This window comes from Monodelphis domestica, chromosome 7 (assembly GCF_027887165.1).
Source record: "Monodelphis domestica isolate mMonDom1 chromosome 7, mMonDom1.pri, whole genome shotgun sequence".
Taxonomy (NCBI): Eukaryota; Metazoa; Chordata; class Mammalia; order Didelphimorphia; family Didelphidae; genus Monodelphis; species Monodelphis domestica.
Window position 1 is genome coordinate 231659654 of NC_077233.1, and position 24334 is coordinate 231683987.

The 24334-nt window shown below is 38.2% G+C and overlaps 1 long non-coding RNA gene across 1 annotated transcript; it reads left to right on the forward strand.

Moving 5' to 3' along the window:
• Positions 1–7053: 7053 nt before the first annotated feature.
• LOC103102405 (uncharacterized) lies at positions 7054–15458 on the forward strand. The gene is made up of 3 exons (XR_001623341.2): positions 7054–7253; positions 10294–10341; positions 15119–15458. It is a non-coding gene; the product is annotated as an uncharacterized LOC103102405 (long non-coding RNA).
• Positions 15459–24334: the final 8876 nt, after the last annotated feature.

Genomic DNA, 24334 nt, shown 5'->3' on the forward strand with positions numbered 1-24334 from the left:
CTAATCATGGCTTGATAAGACTAATGATGAAGCATGTCACCCATCTATTGAGAGGCATAGAGTGGAACATACATTTTCATACATGGTAAATGTGTTGATTTATTTTATTTTAATATGCCAATTTGATATGAGGATTTGACAGCACCAACAGCACTAAAATATTTTAGGACACAGAGCCTAAAACAAAATGAGATTCATAAGAGGAAGCAAACAGGGAAATATTTGTTATTACCTTGTTTAATTTAACAGACATTTAAAAACTTTTATTATAGACTTTATGAACTTATATACAATTCTCTTTTTTGTTCCTCATATAATTAAACATTCATTTGTGAATTATTACTGAATTCATAATAAAAAATTTAGGGGGTAGTGTCTTGTACCTACTGGGAATTTACTAAATGTTTATTTAAATGAACGCATTGAGTATCCACTAGGTTGACTATACTTCCCTGGGCCTCAGTCTCTTCATATATAAAACTAAGGGGTTGGACTAAATGGTTTGTGAGGCACCTTCTCACTCTAGATCCATGATCTTAGTTGCAAAGCAAGTAACTGTGATAGGTGCTGAAGATAAATTTCCTCAGGGAAATCACAATATAACCAAGGGTTTGAGACATGTACACACATAAGTAATATAATCATGTGGATTCATGGCCCCATCAATGTGGCTATTCCTTCCAGTGATAGAAATCAAAGCTTATCCATTCTGGTCCATAGCATCCAGCAAGTCTCAGTTTTCCCTGGATTGGGATGAAGGACTAGTTAACACAACTATGTGCTAAGGGACTTCTTTGATTCTTCTTGACATTACAAGGATACCAGTGGCACGCGCAGACCATCCAAAACATATCATTCTTGCTCTAAAACCAACCTATCTTTTCCCCAAACGTAAATTCCTTTGCTGCCAACCTTTAACCAAGTTTTTCATATTGTTTTATTTGTTATGTACTCACACATGCTTTCCCATTGTACTCTGAAAGGTAATCATTTTAATTCTTTGGAAACTATAGCATTTCATGGCTTGTTGCCTTTTAACACTACCAGAAGATTAGTGTTAGAAAAAAAATAGCTCTTTGATTAAGGAAGAATTTTCAGGTTCATTGAAGGGGCTTTGTTATTTCCCAAAGGCAATCTGTCCATACTCAAACTCCTATTTAATTCTTAACTAATTTTTTTCCATTTATACTGTCTCTCCAGGATATAGATATAGATAAGATAGATACATAGATAGACCGAACTACTAATGGATGTGCTGTATTGGTGGATCATCGAACTTAAAGTCATAGCTAAGTAAATAGAACATTATTCATCAAATTGTTTGGGGGGGTGGGTTCTTTCTGTGTGTATTGGTAAGCCAAAATCTTTTGAGTGCTTATGGATCTCATCCAGAGAGCTCTGAAATGTTGAGGGGCTTGATGCAATCAGTACAAGTTCACCAGAAAACAAAAAGATGTTCTCCATCAATAAGGGATCACTCTTCAGTTTGGCTTCTGAATCTTCTCTACAATATTGGCAAACTACTTTGGTTGGAGTATGCCTTTCTCTTGCACATACATTACCTAATATAAATGATCAGAAGAATCATTAAATAAATCTGTCTCTCTTGATGTATCTTTCAAGGTATGGTGAAATTTACTTACTAAACTGAAAACACAGAGGTAGTCTGGAATTCTTTATATATTTAAAATAACTGTTAAAGATAGAAGAAGGTAAAGATAGTCTACTAAAAAATATCATTTTAAAAATCTTGACTATTCCCTACAAGTACCCCAATCCAAGGTTTCCTTGATATATATACTTGTTGTCTTTAAAATGTATATAGATCAGAAAATAGGTAGTAAAGTTCATAGTTATTACTCTCTCCACCTTTTTTTGCATTAGTCAAATCTGAAGTTTCTTCTGAGCCCTTGTGACTTCCTCCTTGTGACTTGATCCCTTAATACCCTCATAACTGTCATTTTCAGTACCAATCTTTACACACCTTTGATTTTACCAGTGGCTTTCCTGTCCTTGTTCTCTACCAATGTTCCGTCGAGATACCTGGGACTGTGATATTAGAATCCAAGTATAGTAGTTCTACTTTTCTTGATGGAGAAAAGAGTTTGTTATAAAAATTCTTGCAGATCTTTTCATTCTTTCTTATTTCTTTTCTGCCTACTTCAGCCTTAAATATACTCGGAATGACATTTCTTAGTTGAAATTCTTGCTCAGCTTTCTTTTAAACTGATTTTACCATCTATTCTTTCCATTTGATGACTGGATAATATTTAGAATCACCCATCCTCCTTCTCAATAAGGTTTTTTTAAAAATGAGTTTATCTTCTAAACCAGTATTGCCTTTGGTTGCTATTTTTCTCTGCTTCACAAGTCTATCAGGTGATTGCTGACTAATCTTCCTTTTAGGGTTTTTTTGTAATGTCTTTGCCATGGCAATTGAGGTATATAAATTAAAACTCTATAAAGTATGTGGCTGTGTCCTTTATCCATCCATATATCATTTTATTGTCATATATCATTTTATTAATCACTTGTTTAAATAGATCATGATATAATTATTGGATGTTCTTCCTTTGACTCAATTTTGAAGAACATGGTGTACTTAATCTAATTTTTATTCTGTCTTCTAGCTTATCATTAATTTTTATCCTTGCGCTAACAAAACAGCTAGCTCAGAAATGGTTCCTACATCAATATCAAATCACCTCCTGACCATTAAGATACAATATCACTTTGGGGGATATTATGTAGGGCTTGCCATGTTGAGTACTTTCTGATTCTTTCCTGGATACATTTGTGATACAATTGGATGTTTTGGTGTAGCTACAAATCTTTGATCTCCTTCTTCCCTAATTCCTGATCCATACTTTCTGACTTTTTTGTGATCCTGGACTATTCCCATCTTTATGTTAAAATCACTGAGCATCAAAGTAATTCCATGGGTGCTTTCAAGATCTTTATAGAATTTCACTATTTATTTATCCTCTGAAATAGCTATTGACACATTGGCTGCAATTATTTTTGTTGTATTCTTTTTGCAAATACTTTTCATGAGCAATGTCATATGAGAAGACCAAATACCCCATAAAATTATAACTATAATGGATGTTAGAAAATAATTAAGTAGATAGGAGAGGTCAAGTGGAATGGCCTTAAATAATCCAGGAAGGAGTTATCATTTCAGTTTAAGCTGACAGGATCGGGTTAGGTTTTATGGAGAAGGTGGCACTTGAGTTGAGTTTTGAAGGTGGAAGGGAAAGATATCAATAGTCAGAAGTTTGGTGATAGTGATCTGTTATAGACATGGGGGTTAGTGTATACCAGGAATGTCAAAAATGCAGCCCATGGACTATAGCACTCCCAAGAATCTCTGGAACAAGATTTAAATGAAATGGAGAGATATTTAACAAAATAAAAAATATAATAGAATATAGATTATATTAATATGATGTTTTCTAAATCAATATATACATGTGGGGATCCTTATGTGTGTTTTGGTGTCACCATTTCTTTTTTGAGTTTGAGACCACTGGTATACCCAAAGACATAGCCACAGGCAAGGTTAGGATGAGCTCAGGGAACAAACTTAAGTGAACCAGTTTGGTTAAAGTTTAGAGAGCTTAAAAGAGAGAAGTGTAGAATAAGGCTGGGAAAGTAGGTTGGAGCCAGGTTGTGGAAGACCTGAAAGGCCAAGATAAAGAGTTTATATTTTGTTTGATGGTCAATAGGAAGCTACTGGAGATTTTTGAGCAAGAAAATAATATGAGCAGACCTGTGTATTCAAATGACAATGTTAGCATCTATATGAAGGGTACATTGTAGAGAGGAAAGACCAGGCAAGGGAACAGAAAGGTTGGGAAATTTGTTGGGAATCTCTAGGATGCAGTATGAACTTATAATATATGGTTTTGTTCTGACATCTTCATGACCTCATTTGGGGTTTTCTTTCTTTCTAAGGCAAACAGGTTTAAGTGATATGCTATGGGTCACAGAACAAGTGTCCAAGGCCAGATTTGACCAGAAAGATGAGTCTTCCTGACTCTAGACTTAGCATCTTACCCACTGTGCCACATAGCTATCTACAACAGACTTTTATTCATTGCAAAGAGAGAACTAGAAGTCTCGCCTCCCTCTTAAATCTTTTCATTCAAATAATTTGGTCTCAAATATTCACTCTATAAGGATGTTTGCCTCCACCATCAAAGATGAGCCCCTGGAACTCAGGGATTTTCACTTTGCTTTTTGTATCTAGAGCACCTTGCAGAGAACTTGGCATATAGAAGGTACTTAATAAATGCTTGTTTGCTTGATTGGTTTTTTAAAATTCCATTTCAATGTGAAAGGCTGCTGCATGAAGCTTAATCCCTGAAGCTACTTATAAATGCCACATCTCTAATTTTAAAACTCCAAAATATTAGCTTACTCATCATTTCTCCTCCCTACACCCTTTTTCCTTCCCTATCTCATCCCACCCCACTCCTAGGGTAAGAGATTTTTTTTAATGCATTTGGCTTATCTCAGAGAAACAGCTGGTTACAGATTGTGTCTATCATCCAAGTCCAGCCTAGTTAAGTTTAGAGCACATGAACACATCAGGCCATGGATTTCTTTTTTGCCACAACAATCCATGAAGACTTGTCTCCCAAGACATAGAGGGATTATGATCTTCGTTTGTGATTGTAGGTACCTTTGGAAATCAAATCTGTGACTTTATTGGTATAGAGAACTCCCATTTAGGAGATTCCCTACAAAATTTTATCCTTTTTTTCTCCTTAGAACTGTTTTGCCTATTGGTTAGTTGTTTGTTTGTTTGTTTGTTTGTTTCCATATTTATTTTCTCCTTGATTTTAGGGTATTTCTGCTTGCTTTTTTGCAGATTGGCACTTTATTTTCAACTTATAGTCATAAAGAATTGCCTAGAGTGCAGAGGTTAAATAGGATCCCAGATTTAGGGATCTTTAACAGCCATAGAGTCAATCTCCCTCATTTTATAGATGATCAAACTGGACCTAAAAAAAGGTATGTGACTTGTATAGGATCACAAAGCTAGTAAGTATAAGAATTGAACCCAGCTCTTAATTTGAAGTCCAGAGCTTTATCCAATATACCACACTGCTTCTATACTGAGAAAATACTGGATTCTTGGAGTATTGAAATAAGTATATTAGAAAGGAAGCATCCTGATCTTTATGTAATTAGATTTCTATGAGAGTGACTGGCATTGGCACACATCAAAGCAAGTCTGAAACCACACTAGAGGGCAGTACAGATAGCTGCTTCTCAGCATTGACAAAGGTGCATGGGAACATGAAAGACAAAAGAATCAAATTTTCTTACTTCTACCCTTTGGTTCCCACTCACCATCCAACTACCTACTGCAAATATAGTCACAGAGAAATCTCCAAGAAGTCAAAACACATAATATGGAAGCAATGGGGTTTGAAGAGTCCTTGACAAAAATCAGAAGAATAGGTTTCATTTTAACTTCTTTTCAGAAGAAGGCTGTCATCCAAGAAGGTAGTGTCACTCAACACACACACACCCAAGAATTGCTCTCAGCCATGGATTGGCCATTCATCTCCAAAGTCACTTTCAGTTCTGGAATTCTTCTCTCTTAGAAAATCTAAAATTCAATGTCAAATTCTAACATTTTCAGACTGAAAGTTACTTCTGCATTTCTTTGACTCTTCATTATCAGCTGAAAAATATTCTGGTTCCCAGAGGTTTTGTTGGCAAAATGTGAACATTGGGGGACTAGGAAGCTAGAAAGACTTTAGGTGGGGTGCAGTGCTGAACTGTATGACGTGCTAACATTCAGAGAAATTCAGCACCAGAAGGTTTCACACTAGGTTATGAATATTAGACCATAGCAATTCACAAAGACCATCTGCAGAGGTAGAAGTGGCAAAGAAATAGTCTACATTGACCAAGGGAATATCCTTACAAATCTATGAAATCACAGATTCTTGAAGTGGAATATACTATTGGGACTGGCGGGGACCTTAGCAATCATCTAAAACAATCCCTTTATTTCTAGGGAATTTTCAGTTTACTAGAAAACCAAATTAGCCAGAACTTCCACTCCTCCAAAGTATTTAAGCAAAATTTGACTTTAAGTTGTTTCAATAAGCCTTCATTAAGCACCTACTGTGTGCCGGGTATTGTGCTCAACACCAAGGATGCAAAGATAGACAAAGGCAGTCCTTGTCCTCAAAGAGTTCACCACCTAATGGGAGAGCAACAATCAAACTCTGTAATATGACAATTCTGAGATGAACTCAAGTTTTTAAAAAACATTATTTACTCTTAAATTAAAGTGAACTTGGGGCAGCTAGGTGGCTCAGTGGATAGAAAGCCAGACTAGGAGACAGTAGGTCCTAGATTCAAATGTGGCCTCAGATACTTCCTAGCTGTGTGACCTTGGGCAAGTCACTTAAACCCTACTGCCCAGCCCTTACCACTATTCTGCCTTGGAACTGATACTTAGTGTTGATTCTAAAACAGAAGGCAAGGGTTTAGAACAAAATAAAATGAACTTTAATTCTATTGGGGAATGTTATGACACTATTTGAGATTGTTGGAGATATTATTGGAAAGGCGTGAACCTAGAGCCAGAAATCACTGTTTAAAAGTCCCTCCTCCCTCCTGCTGACCAAGGAAATAAAATAACTGCTTCCTGCCACCTGCTTTATCTACTTTGACCCCAATCAAGGACAAATCCTTCCTGCTTATCCATCATACCAGGGGCTGGCAGACGATTTGCCCAGTTACCCACTAGAGTCAAGTCCTGCCCAGATTTTGGCCCCAAGAATATCACTACTTCAAAAATAACACAAATGGGACCTAGATTTGGGTTTGACCAACCACCTTTAACAGCTATATTCATAAGCATTATCAGATCAGTGATCTGGAAGGAATCCTACCTTCTGACCATTTGGTGATTATGAGGCATATAGACATGTGCTATAATGTTCACCTAAAACCAACACCATAATAGAGTTCCTCTAAAGTAAACATGTAATGAATGAAGATATTCCTTTAAATGTACCAGCAGATGGGTAGTTGCCATAGCAACAGAGGAACACCAGGGGGTGAGATGAATTCCTTACTTGGTTGTGGCCACTACTCTTACATTTCTCACTTCCCCAATATTCCCATTTTCCACCTCTCTGCCTTGACTTGATTTCTTCCTAATGAAATGCCCCTGGGATGAAGTAAGGTCCAGTTCTAAATTGCTGAGAAGGAAAAAGAGGGTGAGGAATGCATGCATGAAAAGTGACTGAGTGGTCTTTAGATGATTTTTGTTGGTTGTCATGGTGATTTCCCACCTATTTGTAGGTTTTAGAGAAATGGGGCTTCCAAAGAAGATACTGAGTTTTGAATTCTTCCAACCTGTGCAAGTCTTTAGCTAGGCAGCTAACCAATAATATTTAATGAGAAGTCACCATACCATAGAGGGATAGAAAAGAAATAGAGATCATATAATATAGCCGCAAATATGAAATAGTGTAGTGTGTATAAGTGCTAAGGAGATGCAAAATGGAAGACCAATTGGAATATGAGCCAGAAGGGCTCCCAGAAGAGGACCATCTACCAAGCAGGGTAATTACTGGGCAAATACTAATTTACTGTCTCTCTAAAGAACTTTCCTTACAATTACCCTCTAAAGCAGCAGTTCTCAACCTCTCAATTTGTAGCAATGAGAATACATAATGCATATCAGGTATTTGCATTCTGAATCATAACTGTAGCAAGTAGCCACCAAAATAATTTTTTGGATTGGGGTCACCGCAACATGAGGAACTGTATTGCGGGGTCACGGCATTAGAAAGGTTGAGAACCACTGCTCTAAAGTGACACAATATTAAGCAGCCTAATAAAGTAGGAATAATTAGATTTGAAGTCTGAAGACCTGGGTTCCAAACCTGACTCTTTTCCATGTACTTTCTGAGTAAGTGTATATGAATAAATGAGTGAATAGTTAGGGAATGGTTGAATCAACAAATGATCTATCTCCTTTCCCCTAAATCTTTCCTCTGAAAAGGGAGTAACAGCTTGATGGGTGTGACCAGGAGAAGTGTGAGCTGCTAACAGACCCAGAGCTGAAACTACTCTGGTCCTCTAGAGGCTTTTGCCTAAAACCTAAGAGAAGACAACTTCTATGACTGTGGCAGCTTCCTATGTAGTCTACATCTGTTTCCACCATCTCAAAAGAACCATTTAGATGGCTCCTATCACTAATTATTACCTTTGTGACCTTGGGCTAGTCAACTAACCAGTCTTCACCTATAAAATGGGAGAATTTGACCAGGTGACAATTAAAGACTCTTTCACTTCTACATTGAAGAGCCTATGATTATCATTTCTACTTTATAGATGAAGAAATTAAACCTCAGAGAGGTTGTGACATATTACAGTCACACAACTAATAACTGTCAGAATTTCAGAACAGGTTTCTGACTCCAGGTCCAGTATTCTTTACATGGTGCCATGTGACCAGACAACATATAAGGGTGTAAGTCCAAGAGGTACAGACAGAAGCCAATAGCTTAATATTTAGGGCCTGTTTCCCTTGCAAGGGCTAGGTTACCAAATGGGTGAGTTGTTGACATTAAATTTGCCCCTTCTCTCAGCCAGGCTGACCACAAGACTGAAGTATTAGCCTCATCCTGAGACGTGTTTATTTTGGTGGAGAAGCTATCTGTGGATACCATTTAAAAGTGAAATCTTTAGCGCAATTCCCTAATCAGAATAACTTCCCCATTCTTTGTATAGCCAAATGCTGTTTCTGTTTAAAAGGATGGACTAGCCTGAAGCAGATGAATGGAAATCCAAATTCTGAGAATGACTTGCTGCTCAAAGGAGTCATTGCTCATAAGTTCACTGACCCACCTCAAAGAATCCAACCGATCCTCTATAGGAATATTACATGGAGTGGGAAAGTATAATAATAATATTTTTAATATCCTGCCCAGAGGCAGGAACTTTGACTAGATGGCCTTGCCAAGTCATCTTTCTTCCAGGCCAAGGACTTAAAGATTTGAAGATAGAAATATTGCTTATCATGCACTAAACAAATCCCATTCCATTTAAATAGTTGATTGAATAGAGCTAAAAAGCTTGTCTTTTTCTCTGGAACAAAATACAAACCCAGCAGCCTGACATTTGAAGCCTTCCCCAATCTGGTTGCCTTTTTAGATTAATTTTGTTTTAAGCACCTTCTATCCAAGCTGGACTCTCTATCCAGCCTCTAAGTTTTCACATTGGCTGTCACCCTTATTTAGAATTTATTTATGTTTCCCTTAGCCCTCTCAGAATCCTTATCTTCTTGGAAGGCTAAGCTCAAGTGCCATCTCCTTCAAAAAGCCTTCCCCAATTCCTCTCTACCACCTAATCATTGGCACTCTCTCCTCCTCAAATTATCTTGTATTTACTTATCCATATGCATGCTTCCTACAGTAGAATGTAAGTTTCTTGAGGGTAGAGATGGGATTTTAAAAAATTCTCTTTATTCCCAGGACCTAGGACAATGTTTTTCATCTAGTAAATATTTAAAAATATTTGTTGTTTATTAAAAGAGAGTGAGGCAGCCAAGAGAAGACAGCTAATGCCTTTTCTCAAACAGAATTTATATTTTTTTCATTTATTAAAAGTATGATCATCACTTCCAAGCCTCTGGGCATATGGACTGAGACACATATCTCAACCAATTGAACAAAAAAGGACAGCAACCAAATTTCAAAGAAAAGGCTGGGGGAGGAGGTGAGGCTGGGAATAGGTATAGAGGGAAAGAGAGAGATAAATAGAGAAGGGAATGAAGGAGCGATAGAGGGAGAAAGAAAGAGAAAAATTAAGAGATAAAAAGAGAAAGAAGAAGGGAAAGATAAAGAGGGAGAGGAGAGGCAGAGGGGGAAGAGAGATGCAGATGGAGAAAGGGGGGGAAGGGCAGGGAGAGAGATGAAATGGGAAAGAGAGAGATGGAAGGGGAGAGAGAAGGGGAGAAACAGGAGGGAGAGAAAGGAAAAGGAAGAGAGAGAAAGAAAAGGAGAGAGAGAAAGAGAGGGAAAGAGAAAGAAAGAGACAGAGACAGGGTGGAGAGGTCATTCCTGAGATCATAGCCCTATAAGAAAGACTTCAGTCTTGTTTTTAAGGTTATATTTAATGAGTAGCTGACATCTAAGAAAATGAGAGCAGGGTACAATATAGTGGAAAAGAACACTGGATTGTCTAAGGAGAAGCATGAGTTCTAATCTAATCTCAGCTACTCCAACATTCTTTATTTCTTTCATTCAGGAAATATTTAGGACCTACAATGAACAAGATAGGTGCCTTGCATATGTGGTAATTATTTGATACAATCTTGTTTAATTGGTTATAATTCAGGTGGTGGTTGTCCCTCATGTCCTTCATGATGCCATTTGATGTTTTGTTGGCAAAGATACTTTTGCATCTTTGGTTTGCCATTTCCATCTCCAACTCATTTTAGAGATGAAGAAATTAAGGCAAATGGAGTTAAGTGACTTGCCCAGGGTCACATAGTTGGGAAGTATATAAGGCTAGGTTTGAACTCAGGAAGATAAGTCTTCCAGACACCAAGCCTGGTACCCTATCCACTGCACCATCTAACTTTCCTAATCCAGTTAAGGGAAATAAAGATGAAGAACAGGTTTAAAAAAAGAGGCAAAAATTTATAGTGTTATAGATGGGATAGGAGTGGAAATGCTATGCATCCACTGACACATGGAGCATAAGAACCATTGCAAAGGAAGAAAGGCAAGACTTAATTGCTAAAGGGGAAAGGAGAAAAAAGGGATCAAAATTCATTCAGGTGGGGCAGGCAGGTGGCTCAGTGAATAGAGAAGGTGTGGAGGTTCTGGGCTCAAATCTTGTTTCAGATGGTTCTTCTATGTGTGACCCTGAACCATTCATATATCGCCTATCCCTTACCACTTTTCTGCCTTAAAACCAATACTTAGTATCAATTCTAAGACAAAAGTTAAGGTTTGGGGTTTTTTTAACCCTTATCTTCAGCCTTAGAATCAATACTAGGTATTGGTTCCAAGGCAGAAGAGTGGTAAGGGCTGGGTTATGGGGGTCAAGCTACTTGCCCAGGGTCATAGGGCTACAAAGTGTCTGAGGTCAGATTTGAACCCAGGACCTCCTATCTCAAGGCCTGCTTCTCAATCTACTGAGTCACTCAGCTGCCCCCATGGTAAAGTGTGTGTGTGTGTGTGTGTGTGTGTGTGTGTGTGTGTGTGTGTATTTGTTTGTTTTTAATGCAGATTCAGAGCCTGAGTATTTGTCATTAGCCTTCATTAACCTGGTCAAATAGGGACTTACTTCAAATATGATATCAGTCAATATAGCACAAAATCTATTATTATATTTGTGGAATAGCAGCTACAGCCATGTCATCCCAGTAGCATGGGCCACGTTAGGTGGAGATGGAGAGTTTGGGATGTAGGGACTGGCTCCTATTCATACTAGCTAATAAGAGCTCTTATTAAAATTCCGGTATGACTCCTGAAGTACTTATGGGAAAGAATGCTATCCACATTGAGAGAAAGAACTGTGGGAGTAGAAATACAAAAGCAAAACATTACATCACTTATCACATGTATATGTGGGTATGTGATTTGGGGTTTAAATCTTTAAGACTTTAAAAAACTGCTCCATAGAAAAAATGAATAATATGGAAATAGGTATCAAGTGACAATTGTACAACCCAGTGAAATTGTTTGTCTGCTCTAGGAGAGGGGAGGGAAGAGGGAAGGGAGAGAAAATGAATCATGTAAATATGGGAAAATATTTTAAAATAAGAGCCAAAAAACAAATTAAAAATAAAATTTCAGTATAAGCATCTGTACCTTGTAAATCTACAAATTAAGGCTTATTTTACTATTTCATTGATTTTTCTAGATTCAAGGAAATAATGGAGAAAATGTGAATAATTCAGATTAAACTTAAAATTTTGTTGTGTATATTTTTAAAGAGCTGGTTGTTAAACATTACCAGCATACCCTTGTTTGGAGGACACATATATTCTACAGCTATTTTCCCTAAGGTTCTTCTCTACAACAGGAAGATACCACTCCGACTCCCTACTCTGGGAGAAAAGTGGGAAAGGAGTCAATCACTGCTGACCAGCACACCCCAACCCATATCCTGACCTGATATTCAGTATACCTTATCTTTACTCCCAAATGACTTTTCTTACTACTCTGGGTAAACAGAAAATAATTTATCTCCACAAAAGCTCAGAGACCCCTGAACTAGATGGTCCCCAAAGCTCCTTAGAGTTCTAGGATTCTACTTAGGAATGTTATTGCATTATGCCTCTTTTTCAGCCTTCTCCCAAGGCTAATTCTTTAATAAGGGATTCTGCTACCCATGACTTCCCAGAGTTGCCCATCTCCCTGGGAACTAACATAAGGGGAACAATCTCATGATTCTGGATATAAAAATACTGTAGCAGTACGAGTATTCAGTTATTCCACTACAATAATAATAGTTTAATGTCTATTTGGGCTTCTAGGTGGTACAGTGGACAGAGTACTGGGCTTAGAATCAAGAAGACTCATCCAGACTTAACTGATCAACTAATATTTCTATTTTTGTTCTTCAGTCATTTTAGTTGTGTTTGAGTCTCCATGATCCCATTTGGGGTTTTCTTAGTGGAGATCTTAGAGAGGTTTGATGTTTCCTTCTCCAGCTCATTTTACAGATGAAGAAACTGAGGCCAATGATATTAAGTGACTTGCCCAAGATGACACAGTTAATAAATATCTGAGATCAGATTTGAAATCAGGTCTTCTTGACTCATCCATTGTGCCACCTAACTGCCCAACATTTATATTGATAACAATTACTATGTGTCAGGCATTTTGGTATTATTATATCATTTGATACTCACAATGACCCTGGAAAGTAGGTGCTATCATTATCCCTATTTTATAGATGAGAAAACTGAAACAAACTGGTTAAATGACTTGTCTAGAGTCATATAGCCAGTCAGTTTCTGAAGTCTGATTTGACACCTGACCCTGTGCTCTAGCCACTGACCCATCCAAATGGCTCAATATTGGTAGGACAGAATGAGAAGGTAGAAAGGTCACTGACTCTCAAGTCAGAAAACCCCAGGTTTAATTCTATCTCTGATACTTAATGTCACTGGGACTGTGGCAAAGTTGTTTAACCTCCCTGGACCTCAGTTTCCTTATTAGTCCAATGAAAGGGTTGAATTAGAAGACCTTCTCAGTCTCTTCCAGCTCTAGAGCTGGAATTTCATAATCAAAGACTCCATGACTATGTTCATTACTTGTTCTTTGATTTTGCTTTGATGCTGGTACTCAAACTTGCTCTTAAACATGAAACTAGAGGTTCCCTTACACATTGTGGCTTTCCCCATTAAAGTTTTGATATATCATGGGTCATGATGAAAAATTAAACAATCTTGAGGAAGCCTCAGATGACTCATGAAGGCCAGCAGGTGACACAGAAAAAGCTCAGAAACTCATAAATGCATAAAATATGTCTATGGAATTATATCAATATAGTTTATTTTTAATATCATAAATATACACAATTTCTTTTACTCTAAATACTCCATAAAAGAAAGAGAAAAAATCCAGACCTTCTCTAATAGGAAGGGAGAGCCAAAACATTTTACATGGACTTTCCAGATCATGGGACACCATGCCCCTAATTCCCATGATGAGGGATTTTTTTTTCATTTTTTGCCACTCATTGTAACACCTTGAGTCTTTAGTCACATCCTATGGCTTTTTTTTCTGATCAGTTCCATGCATATGGTCCCTCCCTACATGAGAATTTGCAATCAGAAGGCTTTCCTTGTTCCAGATGTATCTGCCTGTACAATCAATGTATGAGCCTCAGCTTCAGCCCAGGACAAATCCTGTACCCAGTCCCACCATGGGGGCAGGATTAAGAGAAACAATAATATCTTTCTTGAAAAGGACTTTCAGTACATAAAAATATTTTCTTAGCCTAGAATCCTGGTGTGAATTGTAAAAATCAGTTTGAAAACCAAGCAGTGTGGTATACAGAATCAGAAAATCTGGACTTGAATTCTAGCTCAGCTATTTACCTTGGGCATATTATTTAAACTCAAAAGGTCTCAGATTCCTCATTTGACAAAATGAAGGGAAACAGATCAGGAAATTTTTTTTAATGTCATGGACCCCTTTTGCAAATTGATCAAGCCTGAATCTATTCTTAGAATTTTTCAAAAGCATAAAATATAATACATAGGATTACCAAGGAAACCAATTATATTGAAATACAATTATCAAAGTCTTGAAAAAAATCACAGGCCAATCTAACATCTGGTTAGATGACTGCTAAGGTTTTTTCTATCTGCAAATTTTATGATGGTGGAATCCAGTTTTGTTTTGTTGGTTTTTGTTTTGTTTTTTTTTAGTGCTCAATATTTCAAACCACAAATCCCTACATAAACAGTTTGTTTTGTTGTTGTTTAGTTGTGGTTTTAGTTTTGTCCTACTCTCCTTGACTCCATTTGGGGTTTTCCAGAGTGACTGGATTTGTTTGCCATTTCCTTTTCCAGCTCATTTTACAGATGAGGAAACTGAGGCCGAAAGAGTTAAGTGACTGGCTTAAGATTGCACAACTAGTCAGTGTCTGGCACCAGATTTCAACTCATGAAGATGAATTTTCCTGACTCCAGACCTGGCATCTATCCACTATACCAGCTTGCCACCCTTAAACCATTAATTTCAGGCATTAAAAAATAGACAGAAGTACCATGTCTGAATCTGCTAGCTGTTCTTCCATCACCTTGGCTATTAGCCAGACTTTGACAACCTACCTGATCTCTCTAGCAAATTCTTAGAAGGCTAAGTAAAATTTTAAAACCCGTAATGACGAGGACAGAGTCAGACATCTTGCAGATGCTTAATGACGGTTGATACCATGCTTCAAGATAGGGTTGGCTGCTCATTTTCTGACTTCGACCATCCATATACAATACAATACAATAATGAGAAGAACTAATGCTCTTCTGGCAGAGAACTATTTTGCCTACAGGAAAGTATCCATCCAAAAAAAAATTAATGTCATTTCTTTTCTTCCAAATTTCAAGGATTTTGCAGCTGTTTTTTTCTGGAAAGCAACAAAGACAAAAGACAGTCAGCCTTCTCCTAAAGAAGTGACACCAGTCTTACTGCCATAACACCCACCCCAGCTCATTCCATTATGAGCCCTGCTCCTGGGGCTCTCCTCTTCTGCAGCAAAACCATTTCCCCTGGTGAGATTGATCAGTTTGGCTTAACTTGTTCCTTATCTCCCTGACTCTTTTGCCACACTGCAGTGCTGAGGACGACGGGAAGGGAATCTGTGGGATCTGTACAAGGAGACAGCCAGGAAGCCACAGCCACTGCCTGTAAAATAAATTGCATTTAATCACTGCAATTCAAATCTCATCTGTGACCTGGTCTCTTCTGTCTCTCTCCTCTCCTCCTCCAGGCAACTGTCAACTCTGGCTAAGAGAGCAGGTTCTGACTGACCAGTGGGTGAGAGAGTAGAGAAGGGGTATCTTTAAAACTAGGGATTACCTTACCAGAATCTCATGATCAATAAATGTTTAGTTGTCTAACCGTGCAGGTGGGTCCTGTCTACAGAGCTGGAGAAATGCACCATCTTCAGTCCTCAAGAAACTTATCATCCAAAATGTAGTATTAGCTAAGAAACAAGTGTTGAGTGATGCTAGCCTTGCTTAATATCCACAACAGGAAAAAAAGAAGCAAATTCACCAAAAAAGAACGCTTTATTGTAAGAGGAGAGCAAAGGAGTTGTGTTTTTCCCAGCTGACTAATTCTCAGAGCTAAGGTGAAGTGAGAACTTATTGATGATACAAGGAATCATTTGATCATTGATTAAGAATAAATGATGCCACACGTGACACATGTTGTGAATGGCTGAAAGGATCAGACACACCTTAGACCTATGTATAAAAGAACCACTTCAGACAGGGAGTCCAGTGGCAAGCCAATCTAGGGATGAGATACAACCAGTCAAGCCCCTGGGAGGGGATCCATTCTCTGTCACTTATCTTTCCCTAACTCTGTCTCTGTGTCTCTATGTTGCTTTCTCTTTCCCACCTCTACCTCTCTCTCAGTATCTCTGTCATGCTTAATGTCATCTGTCTCTGTTCTCATGTCCCATTCCTGTTCCTGTCTTTCTATGACTCTCTGTCTCTTTGTCTTCCTCTCAGTCTATTTCTGACAGCATCTCTTTGTTTCTCTTGTTTCACATCTCTTTCTGCTTTTTTCTGACTATCTTTGGTTCTTTGTCTTTCTTCCCTCCATTTCTCTGTTTCTCTGCCTTTGTGTGTCTCTTTCTCTCTTCTTCTTCCTCCCTCTTCCTCTTTCTCTTTTATTAAATGTCTTTGTTTTGAACTACCTGAGTCTTTTATCTGACTAAATAAAAGTAAGCCCATCAATGGGAGACTCACAGAGTACTTCACATTTAGGGTAGGTTTTCTTGGGTCCCCAAATAGGAGAGGGTGAGCCCCATGCACTATACATTTATTCCTGTTAATTTTTACCTTATAAGTTTCAGCCCAATGTTCTGGTTTGTCAAGCTACTTTTGGATAATGACTATCATCCATTTGGCTAGCCATCCATAGCTTTGTATCTTTGTATCATCTGAATCCTAGCACGTATGCCATTTATTTCTTTGTCCAAGTCATAGGTAAACTCCCACCCTACTTATCTTACAACTCTCTATTAAACACTTTTGTCCCATCCTTTTCAGTCTAAAGTATCTCCATGGCAAGGGGAAATACAGACAAAGAAAATAAGACTTTACCAGCTGTGTCTCCCTTCCATTATCAATTATCATCAAACCATCCTCTCTAAGCCATGGTCCTATCACTTCTTTGATCCTTCCCTTCTCCCCAATATGGCTAAACTCTTCTTGTTATTCTCCCTCTCTTTCCTTTGTATTTACTTATCTGCACATATGTATTGCTTGTGTAGAATGCAAATTCCTGAAGGAAAGGAATTGTTTTTTTGGCTTCACATCTCCATTGCTTGCACATAATTAGCATTTTATCAATATTTGTTGAAGTGGAAAGATCAACTTCTTCTCAAGGAGTTCATGTAGAAGGGCTTTCTCCTATCTCATTGAAGCAAGTACCCAGATAATTAGGAAAATGAAGAAGGTCATTTATTTTCTCATTGATTCTTTTTATATCTGTGCTTTGAGCATCAGGTGAGTAGCCAGCTCTATGCTAATCACTCTGAAGGATGTAGAGGCAAATGATCTTATTCCTGTTGTTTCAGGGCTTGAAGATGGCAATGTGATCTAAACAGTGAAATTATTACAAGACAACATAGGAGAGAGTATGGTTTGGTGGAAAGAGCATGGGTTGGAATGAGGAGATCTGGCATCTAACTATTCCCAGATATCCCACTGACTGGATATGTGACCTCAGAGAAATTGGTTTATCTCCCTGATTTCAGTTTCCTCCTCTGTCAAACAAAAAGTTTGGATTAGACATACACCTGTTGATTTTTAATGTTTCAATGTTTCTCTTTATTTCTGTGTATTTTTTAAACTCTAATATCATTTCTTTAAAAAATCATAAAAGGAAGGAAGGAGAGAGGGAGGAAAGGAGAGAAAAAAGAAATGGAAAGAAAAGAAAATAGAAAGAAGGGAGGGAAGAAAGTTCACATAGAAGTGATTATGGTAAAATAAATTTGCTTCATGTTACAAATGAGTTTATCCCCCATTCAGAATTTCCATGACCAAATTTTAACAGGTGCGTTGTAGTACAGTGCAACTTATATACATAAAAACTATTAAATGTCACAATCAATAATTTAGATAATAGTCCTTGCAAAACTGACTCTGTGCCCAAGAGTCTCTTCTCAAATTCCTTTTCTTCCCTTTGCTAGTTTATTCTCCAGGCAAAGAAATGTCTCCAAAATTATAATTTCCTAACAAAAAGCAAGGGAGGTTTCAACACTGAAAAGGAGTCTTCTGTGCCCATTAGTAAAAATACCTACAACCAATGAATTGTTTCATGAGATCTAGTCCCTCAAGGGTAATTCTTTTTTCACTACCTCCCTACTGAATGTTTAATTTTAAATGTTCAGGTTTCACAAAGGGACATAATTTCTCCTTATTGATCACAGACATAGAAAAATAATTAAGCTGAGTCTAATTAGAATTTTGTTAAGCTGTATATCCTTAAAGAGAAGATCTCTGTGTCTGAATCCCTACAATACAATCTTTCCTAAAAAGCTAATGTGATCTGAAGTTCTGTTAAGAAAAGCATAAGGCATGGGACTAAGACAGGGGTACCCAAACTTTTTACACGGGGCCAGTTCACTGTCCCTCAGACCATTAGAGAGCCAAACTATTTAAAAAAAACTATGAATAAATTTGTATGTGGCTCTCTGGGATAGCAGAGGCTGTAGTGCTGGCTATGATGGGTCTGTCAAACCTTGCCGAGGCCCATCACCACCACCACTATACCGGGCAGCAGTATACACAGTGCAGAATACCCTCCCCCAGATCTCCACTCACCATGCTGACATCTTCCATTGTGCAGCCACATAATCCTTTGCGCGGTGCCTCGTTCTTGTTCAGTTACTCTCAGAACAAGGCGCCACACAAAGGATTATGTCACTGGAAGTAGTACTGTATGTGAGCAACGCCACACTTTATGGCACCACCATATACTCCAGGAGTACAGGATGCGGATGCAACCTGTGCTCCTCTCACTGACCACCAATGAAAGAGGTGACCCTTCTAGAAGTGTGGTGAGGGCCAGATAAAGGTGTAATGCCCCTCATGGGGGAACCCAAGGAAATACCCAAAGATTATGAAGGTGTGGGAGGGCAGTTGGAACACAGGAATCAAAGGTTTTAACTGTTGATTTTCCAGACTCTGATATCTTACTACCTGTTATCCCTATTCACTGCCCCCCCATACTGATGAACTTCACATGACTTTAAAAGGTTGGTAACATTTATTATGACTGTCTTCTGGACACAGGAGCCTCAAGGTCTGTATTGAGGTGCTCACCTCAAAAAAAAGTGGATTGCAATTCCACTGGCTCAGTAAATGTAATGGGGATATCAGGTACACCCCTAAAGGTTGCAAAGCTTTACCCTAGGATGGTGTCTGTGGGACCCTTGTCAGTGGAGCATTCTTTCCTCTTGATGCCTGGCTCCCCTATAAATCTTCTGGGAAGAGATTTACTTTTTAAACTGAGAGTGATGATAAGTTGCTCTCCTAATGACTCTATCTCATTAGAGTTGCCAGCGGAAACCTTAACTTTGCTCCTGGTCCTTCTTTTGGACACTCGAGACATACAGGAACCTCTTACTTTTCAAATCCCAAATGATATACCTGAGTCTCTCTGGGCCACATCATCTTCTGATGCTGGCCCACTTAAATTGGCTGTCCCTATCCAAATTGAAACAAAATCTAGCCTACCTCCTTCAATTCTTCTCTCAAAGGAAGCAATTGAGGGTATTATACTGGTAATAAATTCATTAATTGACCAAGGCATCATAATTTCCTGTAAATCTGAATACAATACTCCCATCCTCCCTCTTAAGAAACCAAAATTGGGGTTCCTATATGTATTCCTTTGTGGTCTCCAAATTTTTTTGTAGGATTTTTAATAATAATTAAAAGAGAGGGATGGGGGGGGGAAGGTTCTTTCAGTAAAGTGAGCAGAGCAAAGACAGAGACTCATGCCTGCAGTATTTTACCAAAAAGCACAAGCTCCAAAAAAAGAGCCCCGCAGTGTGGGTCTCAGCCAAATTTATCTCCCAAACATCCTTACATAAAATGAGGATGTAACTTAAAAGGATGCTGGGAATGTAGCTCGGGTGAGGCAAATTTTCTGCCTGCACACTTGATATATTATTTTATTGATTGTCTACCAGACTTAAGAAAGCAAGAAGATAATGATGCAGATTAAGTCTAAAAATCCTAAAAGATACATGCTGTATCCCCCTCATGATCAAATGCTAAACATTATCAAAATACCTTTGCATACAACCCTCTTGAATTTGTGGGCAGAGAAAAAGGGGGAAAGTGATAAAGGGAGAAGAAAAACATTAGGAGAGAAGCTCCAGGAGAGCCCTTTACAACCTATGAATTGGAAAATAGCCAAAGAAGAGGCAAAATTTCATGTACCTCTATGTACTGTGTTATCTCCCTGCTTGTTGGGAGCCATCAAGCCAAGATGTTTTGACATGATCACTCATGGAATCTAGGAGGTAACAAAGTGGCTCCTAGGAAAGATGGAAACATCCACTGAAACCCCACTGAGTGACTTTCCTTATTAACATCCCCTTATTATTGGAATTGCTATGATTATTTCCCAAGAAAAACAGATGAGAGCAACATGCTCTCAGGGTTAATACAGATGTCCCACTCTGTCTCATCAGAATATCATCAAGAGATTCTACTTACAAAATTTAAACCTAAGGATTCTTAATGTACCCACTTATATAGGACCCTCTTTTCTAGGCTTAAAATTTCTTACAAATCTGTGCTCAGAATTCCCCAACTGAGTCATGTTGATTCTACCCTCTGACCCCGCACTTAGCAACAATGTTTTGTTGAAGATTTTCTTGGGCTTCACATCTATTGTTAGGAACTATGGAAACATGTATGTTGAGAATGAAATTGTGTGCCAAGTAGATGTGTGATCATAAGAGTATAAAATAAAGTTAAGCCTCAGCCAAGGTGGAGCAATTTATCCTGTGAAACCTATGCTGGGGGATGAATTCAAATGCTGTGCCCCATTCATCATTCCACTGACACCGTCTCACCTCCAAGGCCCCATCCCCTGTGGGAGACTGGACCTCTGCAGCACCTACTCTTTCCTACATGTTCATACAATCCTTTGGGAAATTCTAGAGGATATTCCTAGTTTTAAAGAAAAGGACTATAATGGTCTCTCTTCTAGAGAAGAGTATAGGTTTTGATTTGCTTCCCAAAAAGTTCAGATCCTCATATTTGTTTTTGTATCTTTACAGAACTCAAGGCTATCTATCTTGTTAGTCAAACGACACTGGCTGCTTGGACTGGACATCACTGACCCTCATGGAATATCAGTGTGGCCAGAATGGGAATTCCAGCCTAAAACTGTAATTCTCTCCTACTTACTTGTATTTCAGGACCTATTCTGTTGGACCTACTCCATCTCTGAAAACATTGTCTTTAGGGAGTTTGGAGAGATTAGGAAAGGAAACAACTTGTCAAGCATTAACTCACTCCCTGGAGGACCAGCCTTGAAAGCAATTGCAGCATCTTGTTACTCAAAAATAGCTCTGATACTGCAATTTGAGGAAACTAAAGAATGAGGAACTACATAATAATAATGGACACATATAGAATACTTCAATGTTTATAAAGTATTTTACATGTATTTGCCCTAAACCAGTATTCTGAGGGAGGTGTCTTTGTGATTATATTATCCTCATTTGACAAGTGAAGCCCACAGAGGCTAAGGGACTTGCCCAGGGTCACCTAGTAAATAGATGTTAAAAGGTGAGAGTCAAGCCCAGATCTTCCTCACTCCCAATCTAACACTTTATCTCTTATGCCATGACAGACCTTATATCTAATGTCATCTTTAAAAAGTCATGTAGGGTATGGATCATATGAACTTAATTTCTGAACATGAGAACTGGTTGGCATTTTCCCCTCATTAAAGTTTGGGAAAGGACCTAGAACACCTTTAAGATGAAGCACCATTCTTTAATATAATGGGCACTTCAACCCCTAATTAAAACCAAAGGATGTTAGAGATATAAGGAGCCTTAGACATTTTTTTCTAGTTCATCCTCCCCTCATTCTACAGATAAGGAAACTGAGCCCCATCAAAGAGATGAATTGATTTATCAAATCAACAATTCCCCAGTAGCAAAACTTGGGCTAGATGAAACCCAAGAAGTCCAATATAATGCTTTGTTGCCCCCACGAGGGCTATATAGACAAATGACACTCTGGGGCACATTGGATATGTACATAATTGGTATCTCAGATAATAAAAGCTGCTTTAGTAATAAAATAGCAATTTACACTTACTCAAGTCTTGCCTCATGTAAGCCAACAGTTACCTTACTATTAATCATGAAGAATGGGTGAATTTTAATTTCTCATATCAAATGGTGCTCTACTCCAGTCCAAGATTCTCATCAAGAGAATGGTAAATGTTCAAAGGGTTGTCTCAACACAGGCCTCCCAATTCCACTTCCCAGCCTCTCTTCCCATCCCCACCCTCCTCCGGCTGCCCTCTTCAAAGAGCTGAACAAAGAGAAACCCTTCACTGACTGGGTTCTGAAGTTATACAAGGAGATAAAACATAAAATATCGCTTTGAAAATATTGATTCAGATTATAGAATGTTTGGATCTAGCTCCCCCCCACCTCTATCCTCACTCTGGGAAATGTCCTAGCTCAATTTTAGTCTTATACATTTATATTATGCAGGCAATCAACTTGGTGTGACCTTGTGATTTATTAAACATGGGAAACTGCAAAGAAAAATAATAATAATAGAAAACATTTAGAGAACACTTTAAGGTTTGCAAAGCACATTTCATATATTATCTAATTTAGCCCCCATAACAATGCTGTAAAATAGGTGCTATTATCTTCCCTATATTATGAATGAGACTGAGATGATGTTGAATGATTTGCCCAAAGGCACACAGTAAGAATCTGAGGCAGGATTTGAACTTCATTTTTTCTGACTCAAGTCCAATATAGAACCTCGAGTGTTATCTTTCCATACAGCAGATTACCCAATCATCTCTCAGACAGCTTCCCACACCAGAAAATGGTGTGCTAAAGGTGACAGGAACCAACTTTTAGGAGCTGGTTGTTAAATTTTCAGTATGAGCTTTTACTCTTGGAAATCTACAATGTTAGAAATTGGGACTTGATTTATTATTTTGTTGGCTGCCTAAACTTTATTTTTTTAATTTGAAAAATTGTATTTAATTAGTTGATTTAGAATATTTTTCCATGGTTACATGATTCATGTTCTTTCCCTTCCCTCCTCCCACCTCCCTCCCATAGCCAACGAGCAATTCCACTGGGTTTTACATGTGCCATTAATACCTATTTTGATATTATTAATATTTGCATTAGGGTGATCATTTAGAGTCTACATCCCCAATCATATCCCCATCAAACCATGTGATCAAGTAGTTGTTTTTCTTCTGTGTTTCTACTCCCAAAGTTCTTCCTCTGAATGTGGATAGCATCTTTCTCATAAGTTCCTCAGAATTGTCCTGGATCATTGCATTGCTACTAGTAGAGAAATCCATTACATTTGATTGTGCCACAGTGTATCAGTCTCTGTGTACATTGTTCTCCTGGTTCTGCTCCTTCCACTCTGCATCAATTCCTGGAGGTCGTTCCAGTTCACATGGAATTCCTCCACTTTATTATTCCTTTAAGCACAATAGTATTCTATCAGCATCATACACCATAATTTGTTCAGCCATTCCCCAATCAAAGGACATCCTCTCGTTTTCCAATGGCCACCATAAAGAGTGCAAATTGCCTAAACTTTAGAAAGTGATGGATAAAATATTGAGAATTTTAAAGTGTACTATAGATAAGTTTTTTTTTTTCAGAGAGCTGATTGTTAGATATTTGCAAGCATACTTTTGCCCACAGGTGATTAAAGGGGAATGAAGTTGGGGGGACACTGCTGCCTAGGACCTATCCTGAAATGGGTCCTGACCTGAAATAGTAAAAGTAATAAAATAGTGTCAGAATTTGGAATGACTTCCTAGTCTTGTAATCAGTCAGTGAAATATCATGGTATCTACCAATCCAATTTCCCCTCTGTCCTCCCTTTCATCATACCTAAGCCTTATGTCCATCCCCAAGGTCACTGTATACAAAGCACAGTCCTTCAGGGTCTGTCTTATCTTTCTTCAAAATAAAAACTAGAACAGAAGCAACAGCAAGTGGTGGTCCCAGTTGTTAGTTTCAATGGCAAACTAGCAAAAACCAAGCATTTGTCTCTGCCTTTAACAACAACACGATCCTAAAGGTATTTTGTGAAGGAAAAGGAGATAAGCAAAAGATTGCAGGAAAAAATGTCAGCTGCAAATGAGCTCCTTCGAAGGCATCATCTCCAAAAAGAACAGTGAGGGCATAGTGAAAAGAATGCTGGATTTCTAGTGCTCTAGAGGCAATTAGGTGGCACAATGGATAAAGTATTGGCCTGGAAGTTCCAAATTAAAATTTTACCTCAGACACTTACTAGCTGTGTGACTGAGCAAGTCACTTAATCCCTGTCTGC